The sequence below is a fragment of the Artemia franciscana genome, chromosome 8 (genome assembly GCF_032884065.1).
Source record: "Artemia franciscana chromosome 8, ASM3288406v1, whole genome shotgun sequence".
NCBI classification, from domain to species: domain Eukaryota; kingdom Metazoa; phylum Arthropoda; class Branchiopoda; order Anostraca; family Artemiidae; genus Artemia; species Artemia franciscana.
The window spans coordinates 16,458,712-16,477,878 of NC_088870.1; the positions used below are offsets into that span (position 1 = coordinate 16,458,712).

General features: G+C 38.2%; 1 long non-coding RNA gene across 1 annotated transcript in view; it reads right to left on the reverse strand.

Annotated features, from left to right (window-relative positions):
* Window positions 1–19,167, reverse strand: part of LOC136030057 (uncharacterized) — a 210,676-nt gene that overhangs the window by 35,360 nt on the left and 156,149 nt on the right. The window lies entirely within an intron of this gene.

Here is a 19,167-nt window from a genome sequence, read left to right on the forward strand (position 1 = left end):
CCTATTACCTAACAAACACCTGCATCTTGAAGAAAATTCATAATACATGCGCCTAGAAGGAATCATCGTTAAGCTTCTTCGTGATCTTAAACGAGTAAGGAAGAAAAAGTAGTTTCTATGGCTGCTTTTACAGTATTTGAGGCATCACTCATAACTTTCCACCAAAGTTTAGTCCTGACAAGAATAGTGTTGTTTTAATTTAATTTTACAGTTTCTCAAGTTGGCATGAAAAATAAAACATAATAGCATTCACAAAAAAAATTATTTATTCTCTTTGACAACCTGGATACACTTACACTCTTTTGATTTATACAAATTGTATGGGAAAAAGTAGCAATACTTGTAATCTCGAAAGTTTCAACTTAATACCCCTAATTCTTCTCTCTATATTTCTGAGATGTCTCATTGGCAAGCATTCACACAATGTCTTGTGATTTGGTAATAAAACAACATTCAGTTCTAAAGCATAATGGGCCAGTTATACAATTGTTGGGGTTGACATACCCAATACCCCTAGAGACATAGCTACTTAATTGTTCTAATATGCTGAACAAAATAGCTGTCTCAAAACTTAGACTGGATGAGTTAGGAAAATGAATGGGCTTGGGAGGAGCGCCACTTGCCCTCCAATTCTCTTTTACTCTTAAAAAGGGTACTAGAATTTCTTGATTTAGTTCACACATCCGCCTAAATGTTCCTTGAAAGCTCTTAATGCTCTTAGTATGCGCAGTAGCAATAGTTGTAGTTGCTCTATTATAAGTATGCTATAACAAGTATTTTAAGTATGCTATAACAGTATGTGCATAGCACTTTTGATTTTTTTTTTTCAACGTCCCCTTCAATAAATGCCGAAAGTCTCAACTTAATGCCATCAACCGCTCCTGGAGCATATCTGATACATTCTCTAGAAAACCTGTGTGAGCATAGTGTGTCCCAATTCAGTTCCATACAGGTTCAATATTTCCAATTTGTCGCCTTAATTCGCTTAGTTTGAGTAGAAACAGTAATAGTAATAGCAGTAGAGTTAACAGTAGTAGCCTTAGCTTTAGCGGCAGCGGTAGCAGTAGAAGTAGTAATAATAGTAGCTGTAATAGTGGCTTGAGTAGAAGCAGTAGAATTATGATGCAAATGTTTTTTTGTTAGTTTAACACCCTCCCCCCGCTCCGCACAACAAGCCTTTGTTAGTTTCAACTTAACACACCAAACAGTTCCTGATATATTGCTGTTATCCCCTTTTGACAACCCGCATACAGACGGTGTTGTGACGAAGTTCAACCCCCCTCCCCCCAAAAAAAACATTGAAAATTTCACCTTCATACCCTTAGGTGTAATTTTAATAGCAGTCACAGTAGTAGTATTGGTATTACTATTAGTAATATTATTAGTAATAGCGGTAGTATTAGTGGCAGCAGTCGTATTAACGCATTATCTTTACAAGTAGTTGCAATAGAAGTAGTGGTTCAAGTAATAGTAGTAGATTTAGCAGTGATATTGGTATTAGTAGTAGTGTGCACATATTTCCTTTTGGTCGGATCATCATTCCTTTTTAGCGTTCTCTGAAAGTCCAACTTATATTATAAATGGAGTAATATGGTAGTAGTAATAGTAGTGGTCAGGAGTAGTTGTAGTAGTAGTGGTAGCATGCAAATATTGCCTTTTTGATCATCTCCCTTATCATTTCCTCAAAGTTCCAAATTAATTTACCCAGTTATGCCTGAGTTAAGCCCTTTTGACGATCCGTATACACATAACATTTTTTGTTTTAGTTCAATACTCAATTCAACTTTCTCTGAAAGGCTTACCTGAATGCCCTTCTTCTTTTTAGAAAGTAAAGTTTAAACATGCATACATTTTTCAATAGCATATACTAATTGTAATTAATGAATGAATTGCCTAACTCACAGCCTTTTCCCTGAGCACTATGGAGAGGTTGATATCCCCAACGACATGATCACTGGACGTTTCAACAATGCTGAACAAAATAGCGCTCTTAAGATCTGAAATGTCCATTCACTTTTGAATGTCCTCCATTCACTTTTGACTTTCATGCTGTGTCCACTCTAAAGGCATTGTTATATGGTCTTTGGACTACTTTGAACATAATGGCTATCCAACAGTTTCGATTAGATGCGTTTAAGAAAAAGAGGGTGTCAGAAGGAAGGCTCGTGCCTCGCCGTCACTTTTGGCTCTAAAAAGAGAACTAGAACTTTAAATCTTCATTCAATGAGCCTCCTCAAGGTTCACCTAGCTATTCCTTTCATAAGAACATCCTATGCTTCCGGGGCGTAACTTACAACCCTTGCCCTTAGACTTAGGGGGATTGTGTCAACAGAAAAACCTTGTTATGTGATCTTAGGACAGTTTTTGAACAAATGGCCATCTCAAAATTTCCGATCACTTTGACTCTTGAAGAGGGCCTTAGAACTTCTGATTTCCAATCCAACGAGCCTCCTTCGAAGCTTATACTACCATCCTATCCATAAGAAACTTATATGCCTCTAGAACATAACTTACAACACTTGTCCTGTGAGCTGTGGGGGAGGGGTTTGACATCCTCAAAGAAATAATTACTGGATTCTTCAACTACGCTGAATAAAATGGTTGTCTCAAAATTTTGATTGGATCTGTTTGGGGAAATGATGGGTGTGGGGAGGGGGGGCTGGTTGCCATCCAGTTATTTTCAACTATTATAAAGGGAACTGAAACTTTCAATTTCCAATACAATAAGCCCCTTTCGAAGTTTGTACAAGTTTTTCTTGTAGTGCCCTGGTCTGAAAAAAAAACATTGACTATCCGACAATTTCGATTGGATGCGTTTGAAAAAAAAGGCGTCAGGAGGGAGGCTGGTGCCTCTCCGTCACTTTTAACTCTAAAAAGAGGACTAGAACTTTAAATCTTCATTCAAATGAGCATTCTCTAAGGTTCACCCAGCTATTCCTTTCATAAAAACCTTTTATGCCTTTGGGGCGTAACTTACAACCATTGCCCTCAAGACTTAAGGGGATTGTGTCAACCGTAAAGCCCTTGTTATGTGATCTTTGGACAGTTTTTGAACAAACGGCTATATCAAAATTTCTATAGGATATATTTGGGGAGAATAAGACGTGAGGAGGGGGGCTGGTTGCCTGACTCTTGAAGAGGGTCCTAGAACTTCTGACTCCCAATCCAATGAGCCTCCTTCGAAGTTTATGCTACCATCCTATCCATAAAAACCGTATATGCCCCCAGAAAATAACTTACAACACTTGACCTGAGAGCTGTAGGGAAGGGGTTTGACATCCTCAAAGAAATAATTACTGGACCCTTCAACTACGCTAAATAGAATGGCTGTCTCAAAATTTTGATTGAATTTATTTGGGGAAATTATGGGCGTGGGGGGGCTGGTTACCATCCAGTCACTTTCAACTATTAAAAAGGGAACTGAAACTTTCAATTTCCAATACAATGAGCTGCTTTCGTAAGTTTTACGACAAGTTTTTCCTTCTATACGAAGTGCCCTGGTCTGACAAAAATACATTGTGCCCAGATCAGCCCTTACTCAGACAGTGCTATTGCGCTGCCTATGATTAAAACAAAATAGATTTTCCTTGTAATGATCCAAAATACTGCTGGTTTTTAAAAGAGTGACGACCAATTTTGGTGTAAGTGAAAAACGTGGACCAAGGTCAGTCCACAAAATGTTAGTAAACCACGTGGTATCTGCGTTACAAAAAAATAATTTTAGGGTACACAAACTTTGCATTGTCTCCTTCATTTCTTAATTTTTCAACATCTCGTGTTAAACAAGGCATAAAATGGATATTTTAAAGGTGTAAAATGCATTTGCTAATAGTAAAAGCTGCATTAGTAGAGCTATCTGTGTTTTTTTTTTTATTTCAAAAAGGAGGCGTTTAAAGCTGGGAGTAATTTGAGGTCAATCTTAACTCTGGGAGGTAAAAATTGTTAAATAAAAAGAAATCACAGTTCAGGCGCTCATCATATGGATGGTTTTGGCAAGGTCTTCTTCTTTTCAAAAATATCCTAAAGAGAATCCTCGTGTAGTTTTCACACCAGATATTGTTCATGTAATTTATTAGGTTCCAGATTGTGAATAGGCTGAATATGTTTTGTATGATAAACATGAACATGACAACTGGGAGGATATACTAAGGCTGATTTTTAAATCCATCTCGGAATTTCCGGTATGCCTCGTCAAATAGTTCACCCAAAGTCTGTGTTTATCGATACAATATCGATACAATCGATACGATACAATAAATAAAGAACAACATAAAAAATATACTTTTGTTATCAGGAATTACAAATGAAACTATATTATTTAGAGATTTTATGGAGCAGTAGCATCCTGTTGTCTGTAAAACTTGATCTTTGTTTGTATTTTGACTAAATTATTCCTTCACATTTCTGTTTATTTAGGTCTAATTTACCATCCAAAATTTATTCGTTTTGTTTTTCAAACAGTTCGGGGTAACGAAGTGTAGTAAAGAGCAATCCGGCTCAATAGTAACCAAAACTCTAAAACATGAGATATCGATATTCTTAGATGCATCAAAAGAATTGGATTTTCATGCTCATTTTAAATATATACGTTTCGTTAGATTTAGTCTTACCCCTCGCAAGTTACGAGCCTGAGAATATTTACCTTATTTTGGAAAATAGGGGAAAACATCCCTAAAACGTCATTGTATCCTAATGAAAACCACACGATCAGATTCAGCATATCAGAGAACCCTACTGTAGAAGTTTCAAGCGCCTATCAAAAATGTGGAATATTGTATTTTTTGCCAGAACACCGATCACGGGTGCGTGTTTATTTGTTTTTTTTTTGTTTTTTCCCCAGGGGTGATCGTATGAAAGGGCTCATTCTAATGGCTATTAAAAGTACTAGTGCCCTTTTTAAGTGACCAAAAAATTGGACGGCACCTAGGCCCCCTGCAACGTTCATTTTTCCCCAAAGTCACCGAATCGCAATTTTGAGATAATCATTTTGTTCAGCGTAGTCGAAAACCTAATAATTTGGGGGGAGTGGGTCGAGGGGGGGAAGGAGTTACCTGGGATGATCTTTTCATGGAGAATTTATAACGGAGAAGAAAAATTCCATGAAGGGGGTGCAGGATTTTCTTTTATTCTTTAAAAAAACAATGAAAAAATTAATATGAAAAGGTTTTTTCAACTAGATGTAAAGAGCAGCATTAAAACTTAAAACGGACGGAAATTGTTGTACATATGAAGAGGTTCATTTCCTCCTAAATACCTCGATCTCTACGCTAAAGTATTTTTCGTAACTTCAACTATTTATTCTACGCCCTTTGTGATTCAGGGGTCATTCCTAAAGAATTGGGATAGAATTTAAGCTTTAGTGTGAAGAGCAAGCTATTGACTACGGGGCAAACCCTCTGATATACGTAATACGAATATACGAATATAGAAGCTCATTATGTAAGTTAATTCGTAAGTTACGTATATTTATTACTAATAAAAACGCTGGTAAAAAAAAAAATTAGAAGTTCTAGTTGCCTTCTTAAGTAACCAAAAAATTGGAGGGAAAATAAGCCTCCTACCCATCCCTTTTTTCTCAAAATAGTCCGATCAAAACTATGAGAAAGTCATTTAGGAACAAAAAAACAAATTATATGCAAATTTCGTTTTAATTGTTCATGTGCGGAGAGCCAAAATCAAAACATGTATTAATTCAAAAACTTTCAGAAATTAAATATAAAAAAAAACAATTTTTTCGACTGAAAGTAAGGAGCGACATTAAAACTTAAAACGAACAGAAATTACTCAGTATATGAAAGGGGCTGTTCCCTCCTAAACGCCCCACTCTTCACACAAAAGTTTTTTATTGTTTTAAAAAGTAGAGTTGTGAGAAAGGGTCAAACTTTAGCGTAAAGAGCGGGGCGTTTAGGAGGGAACAGCCCCTTTCATATACGGAGTAATTTCTGGTCGTTTTAAGTTTTAATGTCGCTCCTTACTTTCAGTCGAAAAAAACTTGTTTTTTTTTATTTAATCATCATAAAAAAGCAATTCTTTTATATGTGCGTCTTTACCAAAAGTAATTGTTTTTTTTTTATTATTCTTCTGGTTACTATTAGCATGAGTTGTTCCCTACTTTTAGTTCGTTACCACGAACATTTCAAAAATTCCATCTCCCTGTGAAGATGCATGTGAGTTCATAACTTTCCTTTGTAACAAACTCAAGAAAAGTCTACGACAACTGAAGTTCGACAAGGTGGAGCAAAGTTTACTTTTAAGGATGAATCTTCATAGATTACTTTTTTATTTGTCACTTCTACGGCAATGAAATGCCGGGGGTGATGATAAAGACTGCACTTCTTTTCTGAATAAACCAAAAGTAGTTTTTAAATTAAAACCAAAACATTAAACTTTCTTTATAATAAACCTCGGATCAAATCGCAAAGCATTCTCGTCGCTTAACATCTCTTAAAAGAATTAGGCCATAAGAATCCAACTCGTGGAATTTATACAACTAAAACAGACATTTAGCAAAGGCTATGCTTTGACGTCATAATCAGCAGTCGTTTTAATTATCTAAAAAATCTTCTACATTTTTTTATTGTTCAAATTCTACAAAGCACATAAAAATTTTTAAATTCAACTTCATTTACTAGGGCCAAAACAAAACTATAAGTTCGTCTCTATTTATTCTAGGTCCCAAAAAATATCCCTTTGAGGAATAAATCTGGTTATACTGGAAACCACAGATGGGCAAACAGACATTTACTAAAAATGAGCAATTCAACAAATGAAACCAGTGTTTCAGAATCGGTTCCACCAAAACGATCTAGAAAAGAAGTTTCTTATTATAGTAATTATGAAGAAGAAGATTCTGATCATGTCATACCTTATTGCAAAGATAATCAAGCCTCAATACCCAAGTTCATACCTCCATCAAAAAGGAGCATAGACCTTGATAATGACAAAAGCGTGTTAGTTTGGTCACCAAATACAAATCTTAATGACCAGGAAATCGATCATTTTGTTGCGATGGCTAAAGATAAATATGGATACACCAGCGAACAGGCTTTGGGCGTGCTATTCAATTATAACTATGATATAAAGAAGGCTGAGGCTATGCTTTCATGCTATAAACCCTGTCAAGATGAATGGACCCAAGAAGACAAAATCATGTTTGAGAAAGCTGTTCGTGTGCTTGGAAAGTCTTTTCGTTCAATTCAAAATGTGCTCCCCAATAAAAGCATGGCCAGCATAGTTCGTTATTACTATTTATGGAAAAATAGTAAAGTGGGCACAAGATCAGTGGGGAGTGCAGGTCAAACGTCTATTGCTTGCAAAAGATGAGGAAAAGTATCCTTTTTCGGTTTTAACAAGTGTTTTCATGGTTGACCCGGTAAAAAGCGAACGACAGCTTATAGTAACATTAAAAAATTTATTTTGAAAAAAAACTGTCAAATGATGAAGAATCTCCATTTGAAGCTGAGTCAGGAATTGTTTCTGTTATTTCAGCTAACCTTAATAATCGAAGTTTATTGCGAGAACAAATCTATGGGAATTTAAAAAGCCTGGAGAAAAACGACTCAACGTGGGCAGAAGTGATGTATTTCCTTTTTTCCATAGCTGTGGTCGTGCCAAACCATTGGTCGTAGAATCTTGGGAGAGGGATTATTTGAAAGGAAAGCACAATATCAAGTGCTTGTTTTGAGCAACAAAAGAGATTGTGCTATAACTAAGTGCCTTTTTCTGTCATTTCTCCATGAACGGTCAATATGGTGGAAAATTTAAATTTTATGATAGCCATTCGATTGTTCATAGGCTAAAACCCCAAAATAGTGCAAACAAAAGTAACGGCTAGATCATAAATGTAGATTACTCGGATGTCTGTAGCTGCCCGTAGACTCTCTCCGTAGACTCCTCGCGAAGCGCCACCCCAACAGCTAGTATTATATATAAAAAAAAATGTGCTGTTCTTTATTGTTGTTGTTCTTATTGTATTTTTCCCTTTTATTTTTCATTCTTTTCCTTCAGTGTTTACAACTTCCTGTGCTATTTTACTTGTCATTTTTTTTGTTTCAGATCAAAATAATCAAGTTCGTGTCTTAGCCTTTTTACTTGGGACTGTTAAGCAGTTGACGTCACTGGTGTTCACGCGACTACAGCATGACTCTCGATCACCTGTATCGGTAAGTAATTATGGTTAATTTTGATTCTCCGTTGGGGATTAACGTCAACATAACAGTAGGGAGATTAAATGATAAAGAAATTAAGAGAGTTAATTTTAATGAAATTATAAATAATCCGGCTGGTAAAGCCCCCAATACGACTTTTGATGAAAATTTTGAGAATATTATTGATAGCGTGTTTGTGGAGGAGCTGAGATTTTGGGGCTCCGGAGCTCGGTGGGGCGATGTTTTTCCGGTTGTGCATCTTAACGTTCAGGGCCTAAATTCTTCATTCGACGATTTTCAATTATTATGTAGGGATTCGTGCCCAGTAATTATCGGTCTCTGTGAAACATTTTTAAATGAAATAATCAGGTACTTTTGGATATCCCCGGTTATATGTCGATTTTTCTTAACCGTAAGATGGGCAAAAAAGGTGAACTCGGATTTTACATCCAAAATAATTTTCAGGCTGTACTAAGACATGATTTATGCATAAATAATGAAAAAATATTTGAGTCACTTTTTATTGAAATCCCAATTAACGCTAAGGAAAGGGTAATAATTGGCGAAGTATATCGTTCTCCAAGCGGATCTGTGACTGAATTTCTTGAAACATTAGATGACGTTCTTAGAAAAAATTCTTGCTGAAAAATATGAAGTTATATTGATGGGTGACTTTAACCTTGACCTTACGAAATCGTCATCTAGGCAGGCTTCTAATCTCTTGTCTTTACTAATTTCGTACGGATTGGCTACTTGTATAAACATACCGACAAAGATTTCAAACCAGTCAGCAACATTAATTGACAATATTTTTTCATCGCTACATTCCATTAGGAATGAAGTACTGCTTTTTGACATTTCCGACCATTTGCCAGTTTCAGCCCTGTTTCAAGTCCTCCTAAAATCCACAAAGATTAGTCCCCCCAGGATAAACCGAGATTTTGTTGCTCACCAGTGGAGCTGGATAGATTGAAAGAAGATCTTGGTATATATAAATGGGACTTTTCTATACCAGAAAATAATATTAGTTTAGGCAATTATAATGACATATTTGGCCGGTTTTATGACACTGTTAAGGAAAATTTCACGTCTTATTGTCTATAAGCTCCTTTAAAAAATCCTCGATCAAAAATATCAACACCTGTAGCTTCCTGGTTAACATCTGGAGTCCTAAAATCAATAAAAAGGAAGCAGAACCTTTGGAAGGAGTACAAAAAAAGACCAAATAAGGCCAAGTTAGAAGCATTTAAGTTGTACCGTAATTTTCTGAAATCAATTATTCGCAGAGCTAAAACAGTATATTTTACAAAAAGATTTGTTGATTGCGGTAAAAATATAAAAAAGACGTGGGACCTGATTAAGGAAGTTAGTCGGCCATCCATGAAACCAGAAGGTCTCCCTAAGTCTCTCATTGTAGACGATCAACTTGTAACAGAAAAAGGCCAAATTCGACATCATATGAATAAATTCTTCGCGGAGATAGGGAAAAAAACTGCTAATAGCGTTTCTTATTCCTCTGTGTCACAGTCTTGGAAGCAGTTCTTAGGTCCCTCGTGCTTGAAATCAATGGTTCTTGGGGAGGTTACGGTGCAGGAAATTAGAAATATTGTTCTGTCTTTAAAGAATTCTTCAGCAGGTTTCGACCAAATTTCTGCTAAAGTAATTAAACATATTCTTCCATCGATTATCATCCCAACTTACCATTTGATTAATAGGTCATTTGAACTAGGAGTATTTCCCCAACGTCTTAAACTTGCACGTGTTATAGCTCTCTTTAAAGGAGGTGGCAGAAAGGATCCTGGGAACTACAGGCCGATCTCTATCTGTCAGTATTCTCTAAGATATTTGAAAGAGCAATGCTCAAACGTCTGGTGAGATTTCTTGAAGCTAAATTTTTTTCCATCAGCATCAGTTTGGGTTTCGCGCAAAGTAATCTACAGAACATGCTTGTAATAGACTTCTTCAGTTTATACGACGATCTTTAAATTCTAATCTTATTCCTGCAGCCATTTTTCTGGATGTAAAGAAAGCTTTTGACAGCCTAACACATAAGATTCTCATTGGTAAACTTTGTCATTTTGGCGTCCGTGGGGAAGCATTGTCTTGGTTCTCGTCATACCTAACTGACAGATCTATCGCCACAGAAGTTACAGACGAAAAAGTTCCAATTGAATACGGGGTACCCCAAGGTTCTATTCTTGGGCCAACCCTCTTCCTCATATATGTGAACGATCTCTATCGACTTTTTAACACCCCAATTAACAATGTTTACTGTGGACTGTGTCACAAATCTTACTCTCAGAGTACGTTGGTGTTCACACCTGATAGTCAAGAAGAATTAATAGCATTTGCAGATGACACTACTTTTGGTGCTGCAGCTCCGGATGAATCATCCCTTATTCTAAAGCTTCAAGCAATGACTGAGAAAATACTCTTTTGGTTTGACATAAATCGACTAACTTTAAATGTAAAAAAGTCCTATCTTCTTATTTTTTCTCGTAAAGGTGTGAGCTGCCCCACAATTACTGAGCTTCATACGCCAAGAGGCTCCATAAGTCGTCCTCCGGATCGATATGTGCGATTCCTGGGAGTTCTTTTGGATGAAAATTTATCATTTAAGTGGCATGTTCAAATAATAAGAGTGAAAATTTCCCGTGGACTTGGGATCATCCGAAAATTAAAGCGTTTATTCCCTTTCCCTATCCTCCGTCTTTTATACTTTTCTCTGATTTACCCTTATATATGTTACTGTTCGGTAGTGTGGATGTCCACATTTCCCTCGGTACTTGCTCCTATTCACAATCTTTATGAGAAAGCGGCAAGAATTCTCCAGTTGGCTACACACACTCCTCTTGACCTCCTCAAAATTAAAGATATTTATGTTTTATCTCTATCTTCGTTGGCACATCAATACTTCCAGGGAGATCTCCCATGTTGTTTTTCGGGACTGCTTTAACTAGTAGGGGAAGTAAATTTGTATATCGTTCGTAACCGGGAGGATGTGATGATTCCAGCTAGTCCCTCGGTTCGTTCAGACTTCGGCCTGGCTGTGACTGTGGGACGTGCTTGGAACTTGGTTCCCGCTGAGATCCGGCAGTCACAAACACTTGGCTCCTTTAAGAGACAGATGAAAAGTTTCTTATTAAAGGCTTCTTATTAAATGTTTCTTATGGTTTATTTATTATTTTTTTTCTTTTTTGGGTTGTTGTTTTGTTGGTATTGTATCCTCGATGACGCAAGAATTTTAATTGTATTTTATTATCGGGTGATGTGAGGGTCGCTGTTTCGTGGGGACTGCCGGTGAGTTGATTTCTTTTCCTTACATATTTATATTTAGATGTTGGTTAGTATGTTTATGACAAGTTTTATGATTCTTTATTTATTGTATGCCGTTTCCCAAATAATGGGCCATTGAGCCCTTTGGGATATTGTTTTTGTTATTGTTATTTTATGAAAATAAATAAAAATTGAAGTTGAACTTGAAGTAATAAATATTTATGTTTAAAATATTTGACCTCTGTGAAACAAGATAGCGATTTTTTATCAGATGTCTTTGAGGAGATTGTAGCTAAAAAGGATATGGGAGGGGGACTTGTTGTGCTCCATTATTTTTTCAACTTTCCTTAAACATACCCAGAAAGTTTACGCTACCAACCCTCAAGTTTATACCTTTGGTTGTTCTCGACACATTGCAGATACGTTGTCTTGCAAAACTGGATGCACGAAGTACTTCTTGATTTAGCTGAAGATGCTCTTAAACTTTTTTCGAATGGCGTGACTGCTGATACTATCAGTCATTTGCAGATATTCTGGTATTTCCTGTTCAGAACCAAGAAAGAAAAAAATGTTCTTTGATTGTGTATGGCATTCTTCTTGACAATTCCCTAAGATTTGACCTTAATGCTTCATGCTTTTTTTATTTATAGGATCAAACATGTCCTCTTTTCTAAAAAAAACCTTGTATGTTGACAATAGCCAACTTGCATAACTTACAGCCCTTGCGCCAGGGACCAGGAGTTGTGAACCCTAAATGCATAGTCATTTAACTTTTAATCTGTTTTCAGTAAAACTGTCATCGTAAAATTACCGTTCGGAATATGTTTGTGGAAAAAGAATGTGGGATGAAAGCCATTTGACCTCGTTCAAATCTTAAAAAGTGGACTCGAACTTTTGATTTCCAATCAAAAGAGCCCCCCCTCCAGGCTCATCAAAAAATATTTCCATAAATCCTCATGTGTTAACAGTGAGCAGCTGTTTAAACTAACAGCCCTCGTTCCAGGAGCTGCTGGTGGGGTTGTTAGCATCAGAAGTATGATTATTTGACTTTTATACTATTTTGAAAAAAGTATTTCATGTTTTTAATTTTGATTGGACGCATTTGCGGGAAAAAAGATGGTTAAGAGTAAAAGACTAATTATCCTCTGATTACCTTTAATTCTTCAAAATCGAATTTGAAAATTCAATTTCCAATCGATTGAGCCTTCTCTAAAGTTTGTAAGACCATCCCTTCTATACAATACTTAAATTTCAATAATGGGTAACTAGCAATAGCCTACAGCCCTAGCCACGAGGACTGTGTTTTTTTTTTTGTTTTTTTTGTTAATCACGTTTATTAACCATATTTTATTTTTCGATTGGAAACTGAGAGTTTCTTTAAAGTCAAAAGTGATTGGAGGGCAAATCATCCCTCTAAAATACCTCCGCGAAATACCACCTCGCGGAAAATACCCCCTGCCCCCCCCTGGGAAAATATCTTACAGTGAAATATCTCCCCCTGAAAAATACCCCTTGCAGTTGGTTGGCATCCAATCACTTTCGACTTAAAAAAAAGAACTGCCTGGGGATAAAAACTAATTTCTACCTTCATCCTCCTCTCGTCTTTCCCCTGGAGCTGGTTCTGAATTTATCTGAGGGATCAATGAGGGGTGAGATGTTTTGGAATAAAAATGCACCCTTTGAGGTATCTCCCTCTCTCCCTAGCTAAAAAACTATCATAAAATCCTATTGCAGAGCATAAGTACATTTTTTTAAGTTTTGTAATTCGTCTATTATTTACAGATAGTGTTTTTTATTGCGAAACATATGGACATTTTTCAGTGGGAATTTTCTGAAGGGAGGAAGAGTTTTTGAAGGACTTTTCATGGGAAGAACATTCTTGCACGGAAGGGGGGAGGGGCAAAACTTACATGTAAATCCTTCTTTTCCACTTTCTTAGCACTTCTCAGGTAAACTAAAAAATAACCGAAACCAAATAGAATATTCCAACTTGGAAAACAATATTTTCCGCGAGGGGGTATTTTCTAGGAGGGGGGGTGTTTTCCATGGAAGAGGGGGGAGGCAAGCCCGTAGACAGTGACAGGGATAAGGGGTCAACCACCGTACTTGCATTGGGTAAAACAGAAGCTTTAATTTTTACATATTCAACCTTGGTGGAATGGTTTGCTTTTTAAAGCCATAATATAAATGACTGTCAAGATGATCAATAAAAAGGCTTTGTTTTGTTGTTACAAAAACAAAGAAAACCAAAAATCACGAACTCTTAGAGCCAGATATATTTCTCCTTTTTTATGTCTGTTAATGGGGGTGGGGGTCCCATTCTCCCTGTCACTGTCTACGGGCTTACCCTACCCCTATTCCACGGAAAACCTCCCCTAGAAAATACCCCTTCGCGGAAAATATTGCTTTCCAAATTGGAATATTCTATTTGGGTTCTGTTATTTTTTAGTTTACCTGAGAAGTGCTAAGGAAAGTGGAAAAGAAGGATTTACGTGTAAGTCTTGCCCCCCCCCCCCCCCTTCCGTAAAAGAATGTTCTTCTCATGGAAAGTCCTTCAAAAATTCCCCTGCCCCTCAGAAAACTCTCACGCGAAAAAGGTCCATATGTTTCCCAATAACAAACACTATCTGTAAGCAACAGACGAATTACAAAACTTAAAAAAAAATGTACTTATACTCTGCAATGGGGTTTCATGATGGTTTTGTAGCTAGAGAGAGAGGGAGATACCTCAAAGGCTGCATTTTAATGCCAAAACATCTCAACTCTCATTGATCCTTCATATAAACGCTGAACCAGCTCCAGGGGAGAGACGAGAGGAGGGTGAAGGTAGAAATTGGTTTTTATCCCCAGGCAGCTCCTTTTTTTAAGTCGAAAGTGATTTGATGCCCACCAACTGCAAGGGGTATTTTTCAGGGGGAGATCTTTCAATGTAAGATATTTTCCCAAGGGGTGGGGTATTTCCCGCGAGGTGGTATTTTGCAGAGGTATTTTCCAGGGTGGAGTTACCCTCCAGTCACTTTTGACTTTTAAAAAACTTTCAGTTTCCAATCGAAAAATAAACTTGATTAATAAACGTGATTAACAAAAAAAAACTCACAGTCCTCGTGGCTAGGGCTGTAGGTTACCCATTGTTGAAATTTAAGGATTTTATAGAAGGGATGGTCTTACAAACTTTAGAGAAGGCTCATTCGATTAGAAATTGAAATTTCAAATTCGATTTTGAAGAATCAAAGGTAATCAGAAGATAATCAGTCCCTCCCTCTTAACCACCTTTTCTCCCCCAAATGCATCCAATCAAAATTAAAAACATAAATATATTTTTTTTCAAAATAATATGAAAGTCAAATAACCATTCTTCTGAGGCTAACAACCTCACCAGCAGCTCCTGGAACGAGGGCTGTAAGTTAAGCGAGCTTCCCACTGTTAACACATGAGATTCTTATGGAAAATTTTTGTATGAGCTTGGGGGGGGGGGCTCTTTCGATTGGAAATCAAAAGTTCGAGTGCACTTTTTAAGAGTTAAAAGGGATCAAATGGCTTTCATCCTACATTCTTTTTCCCAAAATACATCCGATTAGTAATTTAAGGATAGCAGTTTTATTGAAAACAGATTAAAAGTTAAGTAATAATGCATTTAGGGTTCATAACTCTTGGCCCCTGGTGCAAGGGCTGTAAGTTATGTAAGTTGGCTATTGTTAGTATACAAGTTTTTTTTTCAAGAAAAGAGGACATGTTTGATCCTATAAATAAAAAAAGCAATGATCATTAAAGTCAAAGCTTAGGGAAATGTCAAGAAGGATGCCATACACAATCAAAAAACATATTTTTCTTTATTAGTTTTAAACAGAAAATACCAGCAACATCTGCAATGACTGATAGTATCAGCTGTCACGTCATTCGGATAATTTTCAAGAGCATCTTCAACTAAATCAAGAAGTGCTTCCAGTTTTAAAAGACAACGTATATGCAATGTATCGAGAACAACTGAGGGTGTAAGCCTGAAGGTGTGAAGTTTAAACTTTCTGGGCCTGTTTAAGGAAAGTTGAAAAAAGAATGGAGTACAACCAGTCCCCTTCCCATATTCTTTTTAGCTGCAGTCTCCTCAAAGACATCTGATAAAAATTCGTTATCTACATTCACAAAGGCCAATTATTTTAAACATAAATTTTTATTACTTAACGTCCAGAAAGGTCTGATTTATCTGAAAAAAAAAAAGAAATAAATCAGCTTTAATGCTTTATGACATAGGATCTTATTTATTTTGCAAAAATTAAACAAAGCTTTTTATGAATGATTTTGACAGGCGTTTAAGTCATGACTTAAAGAAACAAACAATTACAACATGGTTGAACATGAAAATTTTCCAATGATTGTTACCTCCAGTGATATTGCCTTATATTTTTAGAATACTGAAAAACTGAGTTTAGCAGTTCAGTTGCACGATGGTTCAGTTACACAAGGGTCCAGCTTTAAGGTGGTTGATTTACACAATGGTTCTGTTGCATGGTGGTTCAGTTGCATAGGGGATCAGTTATACAGGGGTTCAGTAAAACAGAGTTGAGTTCCGAGGGGGGGGGGTTTGTTCCATGAAAGTTTAATTAAATGGGGCTACAGAGGGTTTAATTAATCAAGCTAAGCCTGTATACCTGTATACCATGAAAATACCATGAATATGTATACCATAAAAGCCTGTTTACCATGGCGGTGATGGTAGTTACAGGCAATGAGGCTCGATCTCCCGTCCCTGGACAGCAGAGGAAATCCGACAGCGCAGCTCAAAGCGGTGGAAGGGTGTAAACACCACTGAGCTCCACGCCGAGCGATTTGGTGACCAAAGCGCCCCGGGTGACACGCAAGACTGGGGACCTTGCGGTCAACTCTATTCCCAAGAAACATCGATGGATATGAGACCTAGAAGAAAAGTTGTAACGGCTACGTCGTCCCCGGCAAGCGACGCGGCCCCCGTATTGACGCGGGTGTCGAGAAGTAAACTAGCCAACCGTACTAAGGCGTTCCCGGCAGGCGACGCGACTTTGAATATGGCGGCAAAGTCGAAAAATCCTTTCAACGCCATAAATCTAGAAAAACCTACTACACTCATTAAACAGGCAAAATCCAGAATAAATGTTGGTTGCTGGAATGTAAGATCGGTTAAACAAGAAGCCACACAAGCTTTTCTGCTCCATGAGATGGAGAAGTGCAACATAGACATACTTTGCATATCCAAGACCAGAATCTCCGGTTCTGGCCTTATAGTTATAACGGCTCCTGACACACTACATTAGTTCCACTTTTTCTATTCCGGATTAGAAGATAATTCAGGACTCCATGAAGTTGGTTTCTTCATGAACCAAAGAACCAGAAACTCTCTCCTAGAATGGGAACTAGTCTCCTGTAGACTTGCTAGAATCAGACTAAAAGGAAACCCTGCAAATGTGTCGATAATTTCTACCTATGCCCCCACCCGTGACGCTACTGAAACGACCAAGGATGATTTCTACGGCGAACTGCAGCAGTTGTCTTCTTCTATAGCCGCACGTGATTACTTGATTGTTGCTGGAGACTTCAACGCAAGAGTTGGTCCGTCTGACCAGACCACAAGACAAATCCTGGGAAAATTATAATTAAATCCTGGGAATAGGGTTACAGACGCGAAAATGGGCAGAGGTTGGCAAACAACGCCTTGATGAGCCACCTTGTAACCACCAATACCATATTTCAGCACAAACCTAGTCACCTCTTAACTTGGCATTCAGATGACGGTGTCACTAAGGCCCAAATTGACTTCATTCTCGTACGCCAGCGCAGGAGAAGCTCTGTGCAGGACTCTCGCTCTTACAACGGCGCGGACACAGGCTCGCAGTCTGAGTCTGACCACAGGCTCGTCGCAGCAAAAATTTTGCTACGTCTTTCAACTCGAAGAAAAAGCAAGCCCAAGGTCGGCTTCGATATCGGTAAACTTCAAGACAAAGAAGTGCGACAAGCCCTCAACTTGGAACTAACTAACTGGTTTGACGCCCTCAGCTCTAATGAAAACCTAACCCCCGATAATAGATGGGAGACATTTAAAACCGTGATTACAGAGACTGCCGATGAGATCCTAGCCCGAGCAAAAATCAAACGACAACACTGCATAACCGCTAGAACCCTGTCAATAGTCGGTGAGCGAAGACAAAAGATGGGCGGCCCTAAAGAAGAAACAAAGGAGTTACGCAGACAGGTAAAACGCTCTGTCCGGCTGGACCGCCGCCAAATGTGGGAAGATACTGCCGAGTCATTAGAGAAAGCAGCACGCTTACATGACACCCGCAAGCTTTACCAGATACTGAAGGAGTCCGTTGGTAAGAAAGCTGCCCTCTCAGAAATAATCAAAAACAGATCAGAAAAAATCGCTAGTTGTCAGAAGGAACGTTTAGCAAGATGGAAGGATCACTTTCAGTTCCTCCTAAGCCCATCCCCTTCATCTGCTCATGATGCCTTCCCCCTTCCGTAGAGCCTTACAATATCGAACTGGACACAACGACCAGAGCCGAAATACTGAAAGCGATCAAGACCCTAAAAAACCACAAAGCTCCAGGTGAAGACGGCCTCCTCCCGGAACTATTTAAACAATGCCCTAAGGTCACTGCTGAACAGCTTCATGGTATTCTCGAAGAAGTGTTGACGACCAACACTTTTCCAAAAGATTGGAAGACATCAGTCATCCTCCCTTTCTATAAGAAAGGAGACAAAACCGAATGCAAAAATTACCGCGGAATAGGTCTCATAGACATTGCAGTCAAAATATTCGAAATCATACTCTTGAACCGCTTCAAAGGGGCAAGGGAGGAAAGAGCTCGGGGATATCAAGCCGGCTTTCGACCAGGTAGAGGCTGTACTGATAATATCTTCACCTGACGCCTCATTATCCAGCAGTTTGAAAGGTACGACCTATACCTGATCTTGATGTTCCTGGACTTCATTGCCGCCTTTGACTCTGTCACTTGCCAGAAACTTTGGAAGATCCTAGAGAATGACGGAATGCCACTGAAGTTTGTCGAACTGATGAAGGCATACTATGACGCATTAGTGAGCCGAGTTAGAGTCTATGGCGAAGAAACCGAAGAATTTCTGGTTGAGTTTGGAATAAAACAAGGGTGTGTCCTCTCTCCGACTCAGTTCAACTATTGCATCGATTGGGTGCTTAAAAATGCTCTATCGTCTTATCCAGGAGTGCAGATTGGACAGAATCTCTCGCTGACTAACCTCGATTATGTGGATGATGTTGGCCTACTGTCAGACCCTGTAGAAGCCCAAAACGTGCTTGACAGCGTTGTGGCCTGGGCAGACCTGATTGACTTGAAAGTCAGCACAGAGAAAACGAAATTCATGACTATTAACCACGACACAGGACCATTCCCACTAACTGTCAACCAAGTTCAGCTGGAAAAAGTCAACCGTTTCACATTCCTAGGCTCCCAGCTTTGTACTGACGGATCTTCCGACGCTGATATCCAACAGAGTATATAGAAAGCGCAGACAATCTTTGCCTCCCTTCGGAAACCCTTATGGAATCGCCGCGAAATCAGTGTCCGGACGAAAGTTCGAATTTACTTGGCACTAGGCCGCACCGTTCTCCTTTACCGGTGCGAAACATGGTCGGTAAAACTACAGCAAGAGAATACACTTAAGGTGTTTGAGCATACTTGTCTGCGAAGAATTCTCAGAGTACAGCTACATGACCGTATCTCCAAGACGAATATAC